Below are 10818 nucleotides of genomic sequence, written 5' to 3' on the forward strand. Positions count from 1 at the left end.
TTATGTATGTGTTTATTTTGTGAGCCAGTTTCACTTTCAGGTATAAGAACATTCAGAAAGTCTCTCTTGTTTTTTTTCCCAGACAGGGTAAATGACAGTGAGTAAAATGGGTTAATTAAAACTGTTGCTGTTTCCAAATGGCACCATCCATTAGCAAGCCTGCTCTTCTCTCCCTTCTATAGGATGCACCCCCATCTCTTTGCTTGGCCACTTCTCCCTGTCCATTGTAATTTCTCTTGGACCACTTCCGGAGTCTCCTGACTCATCTTCCTGCTGCTGCTCTGTTTAAACCCCACAGCCTCCTTTTGTCCTAAAATGAAACGCAGTCTCCTGCTGTAGCCTAGCTGACGTGGCTGTGTTTCTCTGACTGAATCTCTTACTCCCCACGCTGTCCTTTGTTTGCACCATTAACTCCCCTAGCTTTTTCCTTCTTTGAGAGTCTTACAGTTAGCTTGACACTGTCCGATAGAACATTCTGTGAAGACATTCCAGAATGTTCTGTGTGCTGCCAGTATGGTAGTCAGTAACCTCATGTGGCTACTGAGCACTTGAAACAGGACTAGTATGCCTGAGGAGCTGAGTTTCACATTTAGTTTTAATTAATTTAAATTCAAATAGCTGCATATAGCTAGTGGTTATTATATTGGCCCATGCAGCCTACAGAGTTCCTAGTGAGACTTTAAAGGTTTTTCCACAGAAATAATCCAGAATGGTGGTCTCCCAATGTAACTTAATATCATTTTGAATTCGTGGTTATAGACTTGCCTGAGTAGCTAAGCTCTTACTATGATCTGTTTTTATTCACAAGAGTTCCGATACCAGATATATGGAGTTTTCCCCCCATACCAACCAATTATCCAGCTTTCCATATATCAGCTGGAGTGGGGAGGGATCCTGCAATTCACATCTGACACTAACTTCCTGAAGTTAACACAGACCCCAGAGGTTAAGGGCTCAGTCTCACAAGACTGCCCCCTTTTCAGGTGCCAGTTGCAAGTCAGGGCCTCCTGTACTTCTGACTGATTGGCTATAACTCGGGGGTTCCCATCACACCCTCCCTCCTCATGTTTGATAATTTGCAAGAATGGCTCACACAATTCAGGGACACCCTTTACTTACTATTACTGATTTGTTATATCGGATACACATGAACAGCCAAATGGAAGAGGTGCACAGGGCAAGGTATGGGGGGCAGCATGGAGCTCCTGTGCTCTCTCCAGGCCCATCACCCTCCCCGCACCTCGAGGTGTTCACCAACCAAAAACCCCCAAACCTTTTCACTTAGGGTTTTTATGGGGGTTCCACTGCATGGACATGGTTGATTAAATCATTGCCAATTAGGTCAATCCTCAGCCCCTCTTTTCTCTCTGGAGGCTGGGGGTTAGGACTGAAAGTTCCTCTAATCACATGGTTAGTTTCTCTGGCCCCCAACCCCCATCCTCCAAGAGTCATCTCATCAGCATAAATTCAGGTATGGTTGGAAGGTGCTTATTAATAACAAAAAACACTTCTCACCCCGATCACTCAGAAAATACCAAGAGTTTTACGAGCTCTGTGCCAGGAACTGGAGGGCAGAGATCAGATACAGCCTCCTTATTACCTCAGTGTCACAGTTCTGTCGATAAAATTGCTCCTGTGAATCAAGATGTTCAGACTTTTAAAAAACTAACTTTAAAAAATCTAGAGCAAAATTTGCTAGTACATTAAGAACTTTAGTGTGGAATTTCTTTGGTATAGAAACTGTATGAGGGACAGGAAACTGACCTCTGACTCTGTGATCATTACTCTCTGATAATTTGGAAATATGGAATAAAATTGATATGCCTCAGAAAGAGAGACGAGCAAAATCACCTAAAGAAACCCACTGTGTCCCAGACCAGCAATATCTGAGTGTTCATGAATACATCTTAAGATGTCTGTAATGGAGCCCATCATTCCTTCACCCAAAGTGTGTTTCTCCCCACGCTTCTCTGTGTCAGAAATGGCTCCCTCTTCACTCAGCAGCTTCAGCCAGACACCCAGGCAGCCTCCAGAGTCTACACTGCCCTCCTCCAGTTTTCAAAACATCACCATCCAGTCCGATTCTGTTTACCTCTAAGAATATCCCAGATCCATTCATGTCTTACCATCTCCATTGTTACCCCCAAGCCCAAGCTACTTAAAGCTAAACTAATCAATATTAAACTAAATCGAACGCTTGTTTCTGTCTCCCTAGCTGCCTTTCAAGTGCTCAGTAGCCACATGTGGCTAGCAGCTATCACATTGGACAGAGCAGACATGGGACAGCTCCATCATCACAGAACATCCCACTGAGCAGCACTGCTATCCTGAAAGCAAACACACTGCTATCCCCCCAACCCAACACACTGCGCATCCCTGTGGTCTTAAGCAAGGGTCCAGGGGGTTTTAGGGTCAAAACCACAGTGTTTGGTGGCAGCACGGGGGCACAAATTAGAGAAAGAAAAAAAAACACTTCTAGACTGGCTTGAAACGTTTCCTTCTGTTTTCTGATCCAAGGGGTCTGTGGTTAGACCCGGGATCTCCATCTTCACCTAAACCTCACGTGCTTCACACAGAAGTGGTCTGGGAACCACACCTGAGAAACATCAAACTAGAATATCATGAAAATCTACCTCACTGCACCAGGGATATTTTTTTTCCTCCCTAACTGCCATCATGAAAACAAGTATGTTCTTGAATATTAGAGCTGTGATTAGATTTACAGTAGTCCTTTTTGCTTCAAACTATGTTCCCATAAATATAGAATCCCTTTAGTTTTATATGTTGTAAACATAAATTTTACCAGTTAAACTAGTCTACAGAAAGTTGGATATACAAAATGAGATCACACTACACTGTGCTTAATTTTTAAAATTTACTTTTTTCAATTAACACGTAATATGTCAATAAATATATTTGTAACATTTTAAGTTGGATATACACATATATATGTAATTAAGTCTTGTATACAGGCAGCTTAGTTGAACACAACTCGGTTCACAAGCTCCAATAGTTTAACTTGTGCCCATTCAAGGTAACTCAGACGTGCATTTTAAATTGCCTTGTTTAAGTTCCTAGCCTCCTTGCCTTCGCCCTTCGGGGGACAGTCTGATTTCCTGAGCCAGGCGTCTCGGCCACCCTCGGGCCTTTGCCCAGATCCTCCGCACTGAGGTTTAGCTCATGCTCCCTGTGCTAGGGCAGCAAGCCTTGGTCGGTACAGCGGCTACTGTTGATTGGCCTCTGCCCGCTCGGGTCCGCTGGCCAACAAACAGCGCATGCGCTGCCTCTTCGGCCTCCTCCGTCTCGTCCGCAGACTTCTCTACCTCCAGAGCCCTGGGCTACCGGTACTGAGCGTGCAGAACTCCTGCCATTGTGGAGGCTCCCTGCGGACCCCCTGCTCTATTCTATGTCACACTGGGCTTGGGCTTCCCTATAAGGCTTGCTGCCACCTCTCGAGGGATGAGGGGTTGCAACCGGATGCTTCCGTCTCCAGGGTTTGGGGCCCTTTGGGAGCTAATGTGTTTTAAGCACTTACTACGGCTGGTACTACGGCTGGCATTTTTCTTTCCCTTTTTTTTTTTTTAATCCCGAGACGGAGTCTTGCTTTGTTGCCAAGACTGGAGTGCGATGGTGCAATCTCGGTTCACTGCAACCTCCGCCTCCCGGATTCAAGCGATTCTCCTGCCTCAGCCTCCCGAGTACCTGGGACTACAGGCGCACGCCACCACGCCCAGCTAATTTTTGTATTTTTAGTAGAGACGGGGTTTCACCATGTTGGCCAGGATGGTCTCGATCTCCTGACCTTGTGATCCACCCACCTCGGCCGCCCAAAGTGCTGGGATTACAGGCGTGAGCCACGGCGCGTGGCCAATTTTTTTTAAGTGTTGTACATTGTTTCACTCATTTAATCCTTTGAAGAGGCCTGTGAGATAAGTGCTAGTATTATCCCCACTTAGGTGACAAACGGGCTCAGGTGGAGGAAGTGACTTGCCTGTCATAGCTCTTGAATGTTGCCTAGTGTGTTTGCCACGCGTAGTAAGTCCTCAGTGGAGAGTGGTGGTGGGGCCAGCGGGGATTTGACTGCTGCATTCTTGGCCTTAAACAAATAAGCCCTTCTGTCAAAGAGCTTGATTGCTTTCGGCTGTCTACCAGGTAGAAGTGCCACCATATTACTCAAGGGGCTTCCAGCAGTCATCCATCAGGGGCCAGGCGGATTGGCTTGTTGTGTAACACAACTCTAGAGATCATGTCAAAATGATCAGATTTGTCAAGGCTTATGTATAAGCCCAACAAAAACTGGAAATTGTCACTTACTAGGATCAGAATTTAAAATAATACATCTCTGTCTAAAAATAGATTCTGAATCAATGAATCTTTCCATTAGTAGGCTTCTAATGCAAAGAACTAGAACAATTTTTACATGCAAATTAACTCCTCGAATTACCAGTTTGGTATAGAAGTAACTTCTAAAGTGAATATAGCACTTTCTGTTTCAGGTAAGTACATAAATGTTAACCATCCAGTTTCACAGCTGGATAAAAAAAAATACAACATGTAAGAAAAACATGAGTGGGAGAACCAACTAACTCTAATACATGTATACTTGTTTTATACACATGCCTTTCAATGCTCATAGCACTTGAGAGCTAAGGAGTTCTCAGATCATCTAGTCAAGCTCCTGTAATTTGCCGTTGAGGAAGCTGGGACAAAAAGAGGTGAGTAGCTGCCCAGAGGTCACTCAGGGAGTGCCACGGAGCTGGCGGTCAACCTAGGTAAACACCATCATTGAGCAGAATGCACAAAAAAACTTCAGACAGCTCCCCCGCCGGGCCTTCGCTTGTTCAGCCTAAATAGCTCCTTCTGTGGCTCCTCCCACCACCTCTTCATACTCCTTAAAATGAAATAAATGTTCATAACTAAACATAATAGTCCACATGTGGTCTGTCCAATGAAATATTTTAATTGAAGTACAACATACATACAAAAAATGCACATGTGTGTGCACATTGGTGAATCTTCACAAACCTAACATAACCAGCTTTGAGATCAAGAAACAGAACATTACCAGCACCCCAGAATGTATATAAACATATGTTTATACATATAAATAAATATACATCACAGATTTCATATAAATACAGCAGACTACAGTAGTTCTCGAAGGCAGCTTCATCACACTATTGACCCAAGTCAACTAAAAATCTCTAACTTCAGTCTTCCCTAGCAGCTGTGTCTGTTTAATAAAGCTTTACTATTTAATCTTTTTGCCTCCACCAAGTGTCATCTAATTAATATTGGTCCATTCTTATAGCCTTTTTCTTTTGTATTATAAAATCTGATTTTCATCCATTATATTATCACCCCATTTATTTTGTGTCAGCCCATAAGTGATTTCTGTTAAGATTAATCCAATAAGAAAAATCACCTTATCTCAGGCTTACTCCAGCCTTTACACCTCCAATTTTTTTCCAGAAACACTCCTATCATTATAACAATTGATATTATATTTCTGTTTGTGATTTTAAAAATTATCATCTATGAACACTTATATTTTAAGAGCCTTAGAAGTAAAATCTTGACTTTGTAATCCTTTTATTACAAGAACATTTTCATTAAAATAATCTTCATTCTTCTGTTCCTATGCAACTTGACCCTTCTACTTTCCCTTTCTGCATCTGTTACGTTTCTTCTTGCTCCAGGGCAGCGCTAACCAATACTCTGATTTTGGTAATGTGTGTGGGTAGAAGCACAGCTCTGGCCCTCTGAGTGAGATGCTAGCTTGGCCATTGAGCAGCCCGGTTCTGTGCTCCACATCCTTGGGAGACCAAGAATACTGAAATTACATGCTGGCACATTCCTTCCAAAAATTATTTGAGCAATCGAAATGCCTTAGATAAAGGGGGAAAAAACTATTTTGTCAAATTCTTCCCTTCAGATAGTATAAATGCACTGGATTCTTACATAGTGATGTGCCTTTTTCCAGTAGTCTGGATTGTTTTTTTCTTTGCTTTGTTCCAATTCAAGAGGTTCTCATGAATTAGCATGGCCTATGTGACAGCTGCACGTGGTAACTTCAGATATGCGGGTCTAGCCACAACACGTAAAGCATGATGCCAGTTCTTCACCCTGGCAACCAGATGGACGTCGAATGCTAGAATTGCAAATAATTTTTATATTTAAAATTGAAATTATATTTTTAAAATAAAATTTAGCTTTAAAGGTTTGAGTTTTAATTTAATATTTGCAAATTATAATCCGCACACTGCCTTTAATTTTAATAATCATATTGAACACTTTAAAAGTAAACATTTTTTAAAAAATCAAGTTTAAAAATGTTTACATTTATTTAAATTTTTAAAAAATGTATTCAGATTTGGTATATTTTTACTACCATTATATCTTTTTTAAAATTCTTTTTAATCCATTACTCATGATAGAGCACAAATTCAGTAAAAATCTTGAATATAACCACATTAGTGATTTTGCTGAAATGAAGGCAAGAATGATACATTTTAAGAAATTAATGTAAAGATATGCATAAAGAATCATGCATATCTTTATTACTCTGGCTGACGTCAGAGCCTATCGAGAGCATCAGATGTGTAATAATGATTAAATTCACTGGTCTTAGGCATTTTGCAAACTTTTGAATATGTTAAACCTGTAGCTTTACACATGTTCCATATCCATTTTTTTTTCTTATGAAGGTACATTTATTAAGGTAGGAAGACAGGATATGTTTTATTTGACAATGGATTTATAACTTCCAAGTCTTTAGATATGTGATAGGTGGGTCCATTTATATTCTGGCCCTGGACCCTCAAAATGTTTCAGCTGTGCTGGAAGTGGGCTCTGTCTCTCCTTTCTGCTCCTCTCTCCATCTGCAAACCTGTTCTCCCAACGTGGTGGGTGCAGGGCTACTACCAGTGTTCAGCTTTGCATCCGCGACCCAAAGACAGCCCATCCTTCACAGTTCTGGTCCCAGAATCCCAGGGAAAGGACTCGTGATTAGGCCAGGTTAGGTCAGGTGACCACTTGGACCAATCCAGGGTGCCATAGGGTAGAGTCATATGATACCCTTGGTTAAATCATAAAAGGGATGGTGATTTCTAGACTAACCATCCCTTCATTGTATATTATACTTTGACAGAATGTAATTCCTTTATTTGAACAGACCTCTCTTTTAGTGGTTTCAAGTCATGCATTCACTTAATGTTTCTTTTCTTATTGTACATAATTTCCAGAGCTAAAACTTTCCAAACCTAGGTTACAAGGAAGACAGCCCTATACCCCAATTTGCTCAGAACAGTCCTGATTTATGCCTACTGTCCCATTGTAATTATTAATAGTTCCACTTTCCATTCAAAAGTATCCTGGTTTGGATAATCATTCTTATGGTGCCCCTGACTGTAAGTGATCTTTTGTTTGGTGAGTGTGAAAGTTCACTTATATCCCTGTTTGGTCTACATGGCGCCTTCCTCCCAGACCCAGCCATCATTTGGACCCAGCAACTGCTAGAGGCCAAGCTGTGTCCTAGATGTTGGAGATATAGTTGAGTAAGACAATAACCCTTTCCAGAAGGAGCTCACAGTCCTAACGGGAAATTGTACAAATTAGGTCATGATACAGCCTAAGAAATCTGGGTAGGAACAGAAGAGCAGGGAGTGGCTCTGCCTGGGGAGACTGGAAAAGACGCCGGAGAGGATGCAACATTGGACCGGGTGGCGTGAACTTCCCAATTGCTGACTTTGGCATATTAGAATATACCTCTTATTTTTATTAGCTACATAATCCAAGGCTAAGATGTTTGTTATTCATAAAGGCCACAGATGATTACTGACTTGGGAGAATCCCATCAGGGATGCCTTTACGACAATGAAATCAGGCCACTTCATCCCCAGGGTGAGTCTTGGAGTAGGTGTCTCAGGTGTGCATGCAGGCATCAGGAGAAAGGAGGGGGAAGTGCTTGTGCCACATGTGAACACCAGAACATCCTCAAGTCTCTGGCAGAGGGAACTGCAGGATTCCAGGGTCAGGCCTCCCCGATGCTCTAGAAGGAGCTGGAGTAATGACCAGCTGTAGAGTATTCAGTCAGGACACGTGGGCTCCAAAACCAACCCTGCCGCCTACCACCAAGCAAAGGATTTAATCTCTCTGGCCTTACTTTACCTGGAAAAGGAAAGCGTGAAACTGAGTCATCTACAGTGTTTTATCCAGCTTTACAGTTTTGATATGTTGTATAGTGGGCCAATTACAAATTCTTAAGTTTTCTCTAACTGATTAGCCAATTTGAGAAGATTCAGAAAAACCAGAGTTCATTTAAAATAGTTTTTCCTTTTTCATGCTTTTGATATAATCACAGAGGCTTTTATACTGATAAAGACTTATCAAAGGATCTCTGCATTTTGAATCCCATGTGGGAGAGGTAGGGATAATTAGAGAAACCAGCCAAGGAATGCTGGCCAGTACAGGTGCAGTGGCTCATCCCTGTAATCCCAGCACTTTGGGAGGCCGAGGTGGGAAGACTGTTTGGGACCAGGAGTTCAAGAGCAGCCTGGGCAGCGTAGCAAGACCCTGTCTCTACAAAAAATTAAAACATTAGCCAGGCATGGTGGTGCATGCCTGTAGTCCCAGCTACTTGGAAGGCTGAGGTGGGAAGATCACTTGAGCTCCAGAGTTTGAGGTTGCCATGAGTTATGGTCATGCCACTGCACTCCAACCTGTGCAAAAGAGCAAGATCATGTCTCAAAGCAAACAAACAAACACATAAAAACTGGCCAGTAGAATAATACAGTTTCTGGCTCTTGCTTTCCCCATACCAGACTGTCTTGGTCACGAGGGCTGAAATAATTTCATAATGTAAACTTTGCTGTTTTTTCCTGCCTCTTTAGAGTAAAAAAGCAAAACTCAGAAGCACTCTCAGGAAAGCCTTTCAAATTGTTTTTTGTTCTCTGGCTCCCAGTGACAAATACTTACTCTGTCTTTAATGTCAAAAGTTGGAGGCAAAGCTTTGCACTATTTGATCCCTCCAGAAGCACAACTGGGAGAGCAGCTGTCCCTGCAGAGCTGCTTCCTCTTGCTTGTTGGTAGAGCTACGATCAGCTTTGTCTAGGGTTTCTTTCTGCTGGATCTCTCACTCCTCTCTCTCTCCACTTTCTCCTGCCCCAACCCAACTTAAACAGCTCTTATGTGTTTATTGGCCACTTGTATTTCTTTTCTTTTTTATTATTTATTTATTTATTATTATTATTATTTTGAGATGGAGTCTTGCTCTGTCACCAGGCTGGAGTGCAGTGGCACAATCTCGGCTCACTGCAACCTCCGCCTCTGGAGTAGCTGGGACTACAGGTGTGCGCCACCATGTCCAGCTAATTTTTTGTATTTTTAGTAGAGACAGGGTTTCACCATGTTGGCCAGGATGGTCTCGATCTCTTGACCTGGTGATCCGCCTGCCTCGGCCTCCCAAAGTGCTGGGATTATAGGCGTGAGCACCGCGCCTGGCCTTTTTTTTTTTATTTTTTGGAAGCAGGGTCTGTAGCCCAGGCTGGAGTGCCATGGCATGATCATAGCTCCCTGCAACCTTGAACTCCTGGGCTCAAACGATCCTCCTGCCTCAGCCTCCTGAGTAGCTGGGACTACAGGAATATGCCACCACATCTAGTTATTTTTAAAACTTTTTGTAGAGATGGGGTCTTGCTCTTTTGCCCAGGTTGATGTCCAACTCTGGCCACAAGCAATCCTCCTGCCTCAGCATCCTGAGTAGCTGGAATTACAGGCGTGCACTACCACACACAATGATATGATTTGGATGTGTGTCTCCTCCAAATCTCATGTTGAAATGTGATCTACAGTAAGTTGGAGATGGGGTCCAGTGGGAGGTGTTTGGGTCATGGGGATGGGTCCCTCATGCGTGGCTTGGTGCCCTTCCTGTGGTAATGAGTGACTTCTTGCTCTCTTTGTTCACATGAGAGCTGGTTGGTTGCTTAAAGGAGCCTCACATCTCTCTCCTCCTCCCTTCTCTCTTGCTCCCTCTCTCATCATGAGACGTGCTTGCTCCCTCTTTGCTCTCTGCCATGACTGGAAGCTTCCTGAGGCCTCATTGGAAGCAGATGCCAGCACTGTGTGTCTTGTACAGCCTGCAGAACCATGAGCCAGAGAAGCCTCTTTTCTTTATAAATTACTCAGCCTCAGGTATTCCTTTATAGAAACGCAAAATGTATTAATATTCACCCAGCTAATTAAAAAAAAAACTTTTTTAGAGATGAAGTCTCACTATGATGCCCGTGCTGGTCTTAGAACTGCTGGGCTCAAGCACTCCTCCAACCTCAGCTTCCGGAGTTGCTGGGATTACAGGCGCAAGCCACCAGCTTGTATTTCTTTGTTGAACCGTCTTCATGATCTTCAGCTGTTGCTTTCAATGTATTAAGAAAAATTTGAAACACATTATTTTGTGGTTCATAAATGTGAAACACACTTACAGTTTTCATGCTCATGTGTGAGATATCCTTCCTTCAAACCTTGTTACAATGTTGGCACATTACCTGTCCGACATGAGAAGGAAAAAGAGAAATATTTGAAACACACAAATAATATAAATAATGATACACAAAAACTACGTGAAGGAAGCAAGCTTCACCAATGCAGTTGGAGCCCTCCGTGCACTCTCCACTGATTCCCTGCCATCCCCAAAAGGTAACTGTGGCCCTAAGTTTTGAGATCATATGGCCCATGCATCTCTTTATAATTTCACTGTAGATGTACATTTCTCTACCATTTCCTTGTGCTTATGGATGTATCTGTAGCAATTTGCATCATTAG

General features: G+C 42.7%; 1 non-coding gene across 1 annotated transcript; it reads left to right on the forward strand.

Moving 5' to 3' along the window:
* The first annotated feature begins 10442 nt into the window (after positions 1-10442).
* On the forward strand, positions 10443-10551 carry LOC129024227 (small nucleolar RNA U13). The gene has a single exon (XR_008497045.1). It is a non-coding gene; the product is annotated as a small nucleolar RNA U13 (small nucleolar RNA).
* Positions 10552-10818: the final 267 nt, after the last annotated feature.

Source organism: Pongo pygmaeus, chromosome 1, assembly GCF_028885625.2.
Source record: "Pongo pygmaeus isolate AG05252 chromosome 1, NHGRI_mPonPyg2-v2.0_pri, whole genome shotgun sequence".
Classification (NCBI taxonomy): domain Eukaryota; kingdom Metazoa; phylum Chordata; class Mammalia; order Primates; family Hominidae; genus Pongo; species Pongo pygmaeus.